Consider the following 10,728-nt stretch of genomic DNA (forward strand, 5'->3'; position numbering starts at 1 on the left):
AGAACTTCTCTTTCCTCTTCTCCCTACCACAGCCCCTCCCCTTTCTCTGTTTTCTCAGAGAAGGCAGAGAAAAAAATTCTCTTTTCAATGTTTGTTTATTTTTGACAGAGAGAAACAGAGCATGAGCAGGGGAGGGGTAAAGAGAGAGGAGGAGACACAAAATCCGAAGTAGGCTCCAGGCTCTGAGCTGTCAACACAGAGCCCAACATGGGGTTTGAATTCATGCACCAGGAGATCATGACCTGAGCCAAAGTCAGATCCTTAACCAATTGAGCCACCCCGCTGCCCCAAGGCAGAGAAAATTTAACTGATATGGAGGCTAAAGACCACTCAGGCCTGCCAAGGAATCCCTTGGCTTTCCCTCTGGGGTTGGTGTCACACCAGCTTACAAAGCTGTCCATGAAGAAAAGCATAGACTCCACCTGAACACTCACTGTGCACCTATCATACCTAAGGCTAGGTTTTTTTAGAGGATAAAAAGATAAGCAAGATGTAGGTCCAAGGAGAGGTAACAGGGTCTCCACTACATGAGTCTGGAAGGGTCACATCCATTGGGCACATGCATCTGTGGAAGGGGAAGTCCCTTGGAAAAAAAAAAAAAAAGATATAATTACTATAAGGCTTCCAACCCAATGGGGAAAATAAAACAAGGAATAACCAAGACAAAGTAGAATAAACATGTGCCATATGTGAGGTTAAAATAAAAACTGAGTGCAGGAAGAGTCAGGATCACCTCCAGGGTGACTGGAAGGATAGGGTCACAAGGAAAGGCATCAGAGTCAAGCTTGGAAGGATGGTCTACTTCCATGCTCTGCCACACCCACACCCACTAAGCTCTACTCTTTTCTTGTCTAGAAATCCTAAAGATGCCCTACTTGTGTTTCCACTGCCTCCTATCAATTCCCTTCTCAGAGGGGTAGGGTGACCTTTTAAAATGCAAGTCTCATGCTTCTCCACTGTTCCGGACTCTCTAATTATACTTAGCCTGTAGTTCAAGGTTCTTAACTTGACTTACAAGGCTTCACCTTGGCCTCACTACCTCTGCAGCTTCAGTTCTGTTTTGTTTTGTTTTAATGTTTATTTGTTTTTGAGAGAGAGAGTGGGGGGGGGGTGGGTAGAGGCAGAAAGAGAGGGAGACACAGAATCTGAAGCAGGTTTCAGGCTGTGAGCTGTCAGTATTGAACTAGACGTGGGGCTCGAACCCACAAACCATGAGATCATGACCTGGCCGAAATTGGATGGATGCTCAATCGACTGAGACACCCAGGTGCCCCAGTTTTTTGTTTGTGTGTTGGTTTGGTTTTTTTTCTTAGAGAAAGAGAGAGAACTTGTTCAAGGGGCAAAGGGAGAGAGAGAGAATATTAAGCAGGCTCAACCCTTGGCATAGAGCCCAACACAGGGCTTGATCTCATGACCATGAGATCATGACTGTGAGATCATGACCTGAACCATAATCAAGAGTCAGACATTTAACTGACTGAGACACCCAGGAGCTGTTGCCGCCTCATTTTAAACTCCTGATCCCGTTGTGGTCTCTGTCAGCCTTGCTGGTCTTATTCATTTCTTCCCATACTTTGCTCCCATCTGCTATAGGGAGTTTACATTTGCTATTTCCTCAGCGTGGACTCTTCTGTCTCTTCTTCCTTGTCTAATTAATCCTTGCACCATCCCCCTCACACCTCCCCCTATTCTCCTGATACATTCCCCACCTCTACTCCCACTGCCTCTTATTAAGTGTTCCTGTGACACGCTATGCTTATCCTTCATAGCATTTATAATGGTTGATAAATCCATGCTTATTTATGGAATTATTCATTGACAGCTGATACCCCCATACACTGCGAGCTCCATAAGGGCAGAAACTATGTCTTTGTTCTTGCCCTTGTATCTGCAGCACCTAGCTCAGGGCAGACATAAAGTAGGCACTCGTTAACCACTCCTTGAATGAATTAATAGACATTAGAGATCAATCATCCAGCCCCCTTTTACAAGAGGGAACTGAGGTTCAGAAGGCAAACTGGCATGTTCAAAGTCCCAAGTTGCTGAACTAGGAAAAGTACTCTTGTCTCCAGACTCTCATTCCATAGGTCTCATCTAATTCTACCACATGGCCCTGAAGCTTGTTCAAGGGCCAAGTCACAGCCTCCAATTTTATTCCTGGGACAAAAGGTGATTGAGAAGAGAGACAAAAGGAATTATTCATTGAGTCATATGAGCAGTTGAACATAAATGAGAAATTGAGAAATGAAAGACTGAAACTCAAAAATGGATGAGTGGGTGGTGTGGTTAATGTATTGACACCCAGATGAGAGATTGATCTGGGTGACCAGCCTGAGATGTATATGCATACAGGCACAGGGCCTGAGGTTCCACAAAGACAGTACATATACCTGGCCAACAGCTAATTAAGAGAAAGAATTTTCAAGGGAACATGTGGGTGTGCTGGAAAGTACAACAGGATCGAGTTTTGTTCAATTGGTTTTGGATCATGAATTCTTCCTGAGGGATAAGGGAGTGGCAGTAGAGGGAAAAAGGAACAAGGTGGAAAATAGACAGTCTATTGATGTTTTCATATTTGAGGAATTGTACTTAATAAATAATGAGGATGCTGTTGAGTTTAAAAATGCCAAGTCTGGGAAAGAAAACAATAATGGAAGAATTGGAAGCCAAAGAAATAGCTTATGTCTGATGAAGTGATGGAGGCTGGAGATGAGAGAGGGGCTCCATGCTGGCACCACACCCTTCTCTTCAGCCAGATCACATCTTGGCCATAATCCTTCCTTTCAACCAGTGCCAGTCACAAGGAGGAGGTGTGAATCTGGGGCCAAGGCTGAAGCACAAGGTTCATGAGCCACAAAGGGTAGGGCTGCCTCAGCCTAGGCAGAGAAGGCAAGTGCTCTTTTATATTTCTGCTGATAGAAGCACAATGTTTTAACTCAAAACTGGAGGGTTATTAGTTTCCCAACCAAAAGAAAGAGTCTCAAATGTGGGATTCCACATAGCAAGGCTTCTTTTGAACTCCCCAGCCCTCAACATCTGCAGCCGTTTCTGTTCTTCAAGCGTTGCCAACTTCTGTGTTAAAGACTGATATCTGCATGGACACGTGGGTTCTGGCAGCCTCTGTTCAGTGCAACAGGCTGGGGGAAGCAGAGGCAGCAAGGAGAGGGGCACGGGATTCTTTGTGCGTGGCTCTACTCTAAATCTCCACCTACAGAACAACTTAAGATTGGATAAATATAAAGTGCAGGCTATAAGTGCATTTAGTCTTTTCGTGTGAAACTGCCTGAGACTTACATACGGGTAAATAAATAACAGGAATTAAAAAAATAATAATAGTCCTGTGGTACTCTAGATAATGTTATTTTCAGATTTTAGAGGAGTAAGAATACATTTTAAAATTAATTTTTACACAGTGAATAATCAGAGTGGCAAAGAGAGTACAGACTTGGGCTTACATAGTTTTGAATCCTGGCTGGGTAACTGTGAGGAAGTTGTTCAACCTCTCTGAGGCTCATTTTCCTAGTTTTCCTGCTGTAAAAGGAGAGTCGCAACATTCCTTTGGAGATTTTTGGAAGGATTGGAGATAATATCCGAAAGCACATATGCAGAGCATGAAGTAACAGGCACTGGTTAAATGGCAGCTGCATTTCCACAGAACTATGAAAGAAAACAAGGCAGTGTTTTTCAGGTCACTGTTTTTAACAAATCATTAATGAGATTATGAAACTTCAGTTAGTAAAAATCAACTCAGAACAGATATACAGAGCTGGACCCTGAAAAGCCATTCTTCATTCTGGTTTCAGATCCCAGTTATCAGCCATTCCCCCAATTTCCTTTCATTCATGCAGAGGCTGTGAGGCAAGGTTCTATATCCCTAAAAATGTAGGAAGTTAACTATGGTATGATTTTAGTCACAGCAAAGTTAAGAAGTCCTTAAAGTCCTTGCCTCTTCCACCACGACTTTGCTTTGCTCGCTTGCATGCTCTTAGAGTTGCTGAAAAATCGGCCTCAGAAGGGAACCTGGGTGGCTCTGGACACTCAAGCATCCAACTGTTGATTTTGGCTCAGGTCATGATCCCGAGGTTGTGGTATCCAGCTCGTGGTGGGCTCCCCGTTGCCAAGTGTGGAGCTTGCTTAGGATTCTCTCCCTCTTCCCCTCTCTGCCTCCTCTCTCTCTCAAATTTAAAAAAAAAAAAAAACAAAAAACAACAACCTTAGAAGAGAAATGTATTTAGCTTAAGGCTTCAAATCCTGTTTAAGTACCAACACTTGCATATTATTAGCTATCACTTCTCTGGAGAGGAGTCCCCAGACTGCATCTCTCTGCTAAGTGCCAGCCACATAGCTTCAGTGCCCCAAAAGACAATTATTCCAGCCCATTCTATAGGTTTTTAGACTTGAGCAACTAATGGGAAATTATAAAGTACTTAGAAACCGTACAATTCCATGGATAGTGTCCACACTGCAGTGTTTCTTTGTTAAGAGTTTTAGCGCCTTCGCTCCAGTCACAGATTTACTCATTTTTCATGAACACACAGTAACCATGCCTCCTTATAACTACTTCCCACCATCCTCCAATTGCGAATGCCTTCCCCCTCCAGCTCTATTGAAAAATAATTGACCAATAAAATTGTATGTATTTAAAGGGCACAATACGATGATTTGATATATGTATACATGTGAAATGATTAACAAAATTAATATACTCATCACCTCACATAGTTACCATTTCTGTGTGTGTGCGTGTATGCACACGATGAGAACACTTAAGATCTACTCTCTTAGCAAATTTCAAGTATCCCACACAGTATATTATTAACTATAGTCACCATGCTGACCTTAAATCTCCAGAACTGATTCATCTAAAGGAAAGTTTAGAAAGCCTTTTAAAATCCTCTCTCCACCTCAGTTTCTAAGCCTGAAGCAAGAGTCAGCTCAACTATTACATCTGCCACCAAGACTTTGCAGCCATCCTACCCTCAATGACATTTACTTCCTGTGAACTCATTCAAAAGGATTTCTTGAATACCTACAGTGTTCCAGGTCAGGTCCAGTGCGTTCATTATCTGCCACTCTCCTGTGACATTTAATCATCTGCTTTTGGAACACTTCTGTCATTATTTAACTCTAGTCATCTAAATGGTCGCACTATCTCTTGGATTCATTAGATAGGTTGTATTCATTAGATTTTATTTTATTTTTTTCATGTTCATTTATTTTTTGAGAGAAAGAGACACAGCGCGAGCTGGGGAGGAACAGAGAGAGAGGGAGACACAGAATCTGAAGCAGGCTCCAGGCTCTGAGCGGTCAGCACAGAATCCAACGCGGGGCTCGAACCCTCAAACTGTGAGATCATGACTTGAGCCAAAGTCAGACACTTAACAGACTGAGCTGCCCAGGTGCCCCTATTCATTAGGTTTTAAATAAACTTCTGTTCTTCATAATCCAAGCATTAGTCAATGTGATAAAGCAGATCCTTTTGGTGTTTTGAATAAAAGAGCCAGTGAACTTCTATGAGATACTACGTGAATAAGGCGCTGTTTACTCTTTTGGGCAAATAAATGTTTCATACTTATTCAATATGGTTTTCACCAGGCATGTGAAAGACTCAGAACTACAATGTTTGGAAGCCAAGCATTTATATTTGCCAATTCTCACTCTGACTGAAGCCAGTGCTGGCTCCATAGCTTCTCATCCCCTCAGCCAGGTGAGGCTTACATTTGTCAGAGATCCACGAAGCTACTTTCACCTGAGAAATTTTGACTTTGTACTCTTACAGGTTCTTAAAGTGTGTATGCCCCCTACTTATTATTCTGACCTAGAGATTTGGTGTTAAAATTAGAGATACACTTTGAGACTGTCTACATATACATGTAGATATATAAATAAAATACTATATTTTAAAAGGTGGATTTCTCCATGTAGACAGAGGGAAGCTTGCCTGAGAGTGTCCATGTGGTGAACAACACGGGCCTGCAGGCGAGGAGGTTTTTTAGTATCCCAAAGAGGAACAGAATCTGTAAAAGAGGCTCATATAAATGTTTTCACATGCTTACAGAGGTGAACCAAGAGCCAATTTGCCTCTTCTTTAAAAGAAAAAAAGAGCTTATGAAAAAGGGAGTTGTTTATAGTCATTTAAAACTCCATATCCATAAAACAGGATAAGGAATGTCTCAACACTGTAGATAAAAGTAATTTGGAGAGCGAACACTCCCTTTAAACCAAGGAATGTATGCTGATTAGATGAGGGAAGTGAAAGAAAGAGGTAAAACACCTATTATTAATAATAATAAAATGACTTTGAACTTCTCCAGTGCCTTTCATCTGGGAATTTCAATTTGCTTATATTAACTAATTAAACCTCACTTTTACTTTATCACCCTGTGTAAGAGAATAAGGCTAACACTTAGAATTTCTCCTTTCTCTTGTAGATTTAAGTACTTTGCAATCATTTTTTGTCCAAGGCTACAACCTACTGAGTAAGCTAGTGTAATTATTCCCTTTTGTACAGGTAGGGAAACTGAGACAAAAACATAACATCTTGCCAAGACCACACAGTGAGACAGATGCAGAACCACGAAGCCAACAAATATTTGAATCCAGGGCTCCTGGTGGAAAAAGTGAATCAGTCCATTTCCCCCACTCTGCCTCCAAACGAATATTAGTGAAGGAACTTCAGAAGTTTTAAAAATCAACTTAGAAGTAGTAGAATCATGTGAAATCTTCTAAATACTCCAACTCAGAAACCTGAGCAAGTCTAACTAGTAACCCGCAATAGGACAGGAGGAGGAAAAGAGGATGAGGGCCACATTCATAGTTTTTCCAAAGACCCACCTAGCTTTCAGAATGGAGAACTGATGAAGACAAACAGCAATCTATAACTTGTACTTTCTGTGTATGTTGTTGTTACTTGGTCCCAGGTCAAATTGCCTTCTCTTCCCTTCCCATCCCCACCAACTATTGGGGAAGGGGCTAGCAATATCTCAAATGTGTTAAATTCCAGATCCCTACCTACCCTCCCCCTCCCCTCCCCCGGCTCCCACGGAAGTCTCAATGGCAGCATCAATGACAACTCTTGGAGACAGCGGGGCATTTTTAGCCCCTTAGAACCTACTCATTAGAAGTTAGTGAACTTCTGAAAAGTAACTGCTTTAAATATCATTTTTTAAAATTCAAATATTGTACTGAAAAAAAATACTTTATCAAAAGACATTCGTGGTCTCTTGACCTTTTCCAAACCTAGAATGTTAGCCTTACTAAAATCCACAGCTTTTCTGCCTCTCTCATCTAACCCCTAGATGAGTATTATATTTAACTTTAGAGGCAAATGAAGTATTTTATTTCCTTTGTGAACTTTCCAAGCGCCTTTTGCCCTAGGCAACAAGCAAGGGGCGAATTTAAGACGTGGTGAAACAAAACGTGGCTTGGCTGTTCCTGTCAAAAAATAAAAATCAACAATATGTCCAGCAGTTGAGATAAATACCCTCCAAACTTGCATCTTGTATCTGAAGCAGGGTCAGATTAGGCCAGGCCCCGCCATCACTCCCACTGGTTGTTATTGCTACAGAGGCATAGTGTCACATCGGACCAAATATGGCCCCTTGCCTCCCATAGCCCGGTTCCCTGAAGCCAGATGGTGCACTTTGGCATAGTCTTAAGACTACAGTCTTAAGGCTATCTGTAGAAACATAAACATAAATCTCCCCTTGGTGACTAATCTCAAACTTCAGGCAAGGTACAAGTCAGATGGCACACACCGAACTGCCCATTTCCCGGCAGAAAACTTGTTCCACTCATACTTCTCTTAATTTAACATGTCAACAGAAATACTAACAGAAATAGAAGCCTCTGATTTTCTATAAATTAGAATTTATTTACTCTTCCATTAGCCCACCCTGCAGAACAGCAACAATAAAAGACATTCTCTTCCAGATGTAAATTCAGAGTCCTGCAAATATTGTCAACTTTGCCAGTGATAAAGTCATGATTTCCCCCTCTTAAAAAAAAATAACTGAAAAAAAATAACAGTTCAAAAACAGGCACACTGCAGGAAGAGTCAGAGCAAACTAGTTGTAGAAATAAAATTGTTTAAAACTTTGAATTAAATATCCTTGAAACATTTCACACACACACACACACACACACACACACACACACACACTTTCAAATCAAAAGATAATGTGTAAAGTTCTCTTAAGGAGATATAATTTGGCAAGTGACTGTCTGGCAGAAACACTGCTTTTACACCACTGGCAAAAGTTATTCACTGGATGCACAACAGCTAAACTGCAAGTTCCTGGGAGAAACCAGCTCTTTAAATCTCAATGAGAGGTTAGAAGGCCTTTGCCTGTTCTTAGCTTTAAATCTGCCAAGCTGGCATGGGGGCAGCTCATTTTTCCTTAATACAAGTCTTCATTCAAAAGCAAAATTGGGCCCTACTGTCCCTTGCAATTACATTTCAGTGGCTTAAGCTGGGTGTTTGTGTTTTTTCTAGGTGATTAATAGTACTCACATTTAAATGGTCACAGTCATCCTCTACAGTCATTAACACCCCATTAAGATGGATGAGAAGAACTTCACACCTTTTGTTTCAGTCTGCTGGGCCCTGGACTTAACAAAACAGCAAGGCACTGATTTAGGGAGGGAAGATTATCTGCACAACCAGATAGGCTAAAACTTCCTTTAAAAACAAAAAAAAAAAATTTTTAAAGCCCTTCTAAAACTTCTATGTTTGAAACACTCTTCAAATATCATTTTGAGAATGCTAACCCCAGAGTTACCCCATACCTGAACTTACATATATATTTGGCATGGTTCTTCAGTAATGTTTATAGAGCTCTGGGTTTCTTCTCTACTGTTTCCTTTGCTCTAAGCCTATAATTATGATTGAGAGACTTCTGTTTGTAAGGAAAAGCAGTAGTAACATGAATATCTAGTTACCTTTGAGGGAAAATACTTTAGTGGAAGTTCATGCATGACAATCTAAACACTGGCTCTGTTTCTCCCAAATGGTAGTAAAAACCCCATGTTTTTGGAAAATTCAAGTAAGTTAATTGTTCCTACTTAAAGGGAAAATGAAGAAAAAGTTGAGAGCAAGATGCTGCCTGAGACTGTTTAACCAGTGGAGTGGCCAATTATGGTTGGTGTTTTTAATTTCTCTTCAAAAACGCATTCCCTCAAGAGAGTCCTGTGTGATGACAGCAGTAAACTTTGTAGCAAAACCACTTGTTTATAAACTCGCAAAATACTACACTTCATCTTTTTGAGTTGAAATTCTTAGAGGCAGAGAGCAAGGCACACTCCTCTTATAAAGCCAGCCTCCACTTAGCTGCCACGGTTTTTCTTCTGTGGACAGGAGGTTGTCAGTCAATCAACGTGGTATCACCATTGCTGTCATTTGACCTCGCAGTTAAGAAAGTGACTTTATTGACTCAAAAGTTATTTGTTACTATTACTTTCCACTGAAACAGTTACCTTTCAAATCATACAGTAAAACGTAAGTTTTTAATAAAGGAAACATGCCTATCTTAACCCAGTCATATCAAAGTACATAATCTACAGTATCTCACATCCTCGCAAACAATACACACACACACCACTGATATTCTTTGTCATAGTTTCATACATTATAAGGAAAGTCTTTGTCCAAGGTCACACGTAGCAACCCACCCCCAGCATTCTGACAAGTTATCTATACCTAATTTTGACAGAAGGCAAAACTCTTCCTCCTTCTAGCTATTTGAAGATCCCAATAGTTTTAAAAATTACTAGATCCACATTTATCTGACCTCTAAAATTACCAATTTCACTCATTTCTCTCTTTACTCTTACTACATTTGAAGAACTGTTGTGTTGCTATCAGGAGCCAGTCACTCTACTAGTGTTATAAGAAGTGCCCTCCTTCATCCCCTCTAAGATTTAACACTCTTCTTACTATGTCATTAGTTTCTTCCTTTGTATTAGCTGTTTCTCATCAGCATACAAGCATGCTCCAATTTTGCTTATGTTTAAAAAAGAAAATTCACCCATTGACCCCATATCCCCCTCTATGTATCCCTCCATTTCTTTGCTCCAATTTACAGACAATTTTTTCAAAAGAAATTCTCACATTCTTATCTCCCATATATTGCCCCCAGACATTTGTTTTCTGTCCCACCACTGCACTGATCATTGCTATCACAACCATGCCAGCAACAAGCTCCACCTTGTTAATTATTTGAACACTTCTCTGACTTCATCTTAATTGGGTTCTCAATAGCATTTAATGTGGTTGTCTGTTTTCTCTGTTCTTGAAACATGCTCCCTGGTCTCCACTCTGTAGTGGTTTTCTTCATACCTCCTTGACCAGCCCTTCTCAGACTCCTTTCTTGGTTCCTAGGCATCTAGTTGACCTTGGATTTTGGAACACTCCAGAGCTCAGTTCTGAGTTCTTTTATCATCTGGTGGGAGCAGTAGATAATAATTATGAGGTGAGCTAGGGAAGTTGTCCAGGAGAAATGAACCATTTGGCTCATTTTCCATCTTCTTTGCCTGGGGAGCCAGCCAAGGAAGCTAAGACAGCTTAGTGGGGCAGGAAGAAAACCTATAGAATACAGTATTTAGAAAGTGGAAGTGACCAGCAGTGCTAAATGCAACCAGAAGTTAAGTGAAATGAGGAGTGAAATACATCCCCTGGATTTTTTGACAGTAAGGTTATTAATGACCTTAGAGAAAACCAGTTCATTGGAC

At 40.8% G+C, this 10,728-nt stretch overlaps 1 long non-coding RNA gene across 2 annotated transcripts; it reads right to left on the minus strand.

Annotated features, from left to right (window-relative positions):
* Positions 1 to 3,314: 3,314 nt before the first annotated feature.
* Positions 3,315 to 10,364, minus strand: LOC125934351 (uncharacterized). Of its 2 annotated transcripts, none has more exons than XR_007461343.1 (3): positions 10,205 to 10,364; positions 8,513 to 8,605; positions 3,315 to 3,657 (listed from the first exon to the last, which is right to left on the minus strand). It is a non-coding gene; the product is annotated as an uncharacterized LOC125934351 (long non-coding RNA). The 2 variants fall into 2 exon arrangements; XR_007461342.1 differs by having other exon boundaries at positions 8,513 to 8,610.
* Positions 10,365 to 10,728: the final 364 nt, after the last annotated feature.

The sequence above is a fragment of the Panthera uncia genome (genome assembly GCF_023721935.1).
Source record: "Panthera uncia isolate 11264 chromosome A1 unlocalized genomic scaffold, Puncia_PCG_1.0 HiC_scaffold_17, whole genome shotgun sequence".
In the NCBI taxonomy this organism is placed as follows: domain Eukaryota; kingdom Metazoa; phylum Chordata; class Mammalia; order Carnivora; family Felidae; genus Panthera; species Panthera uncia.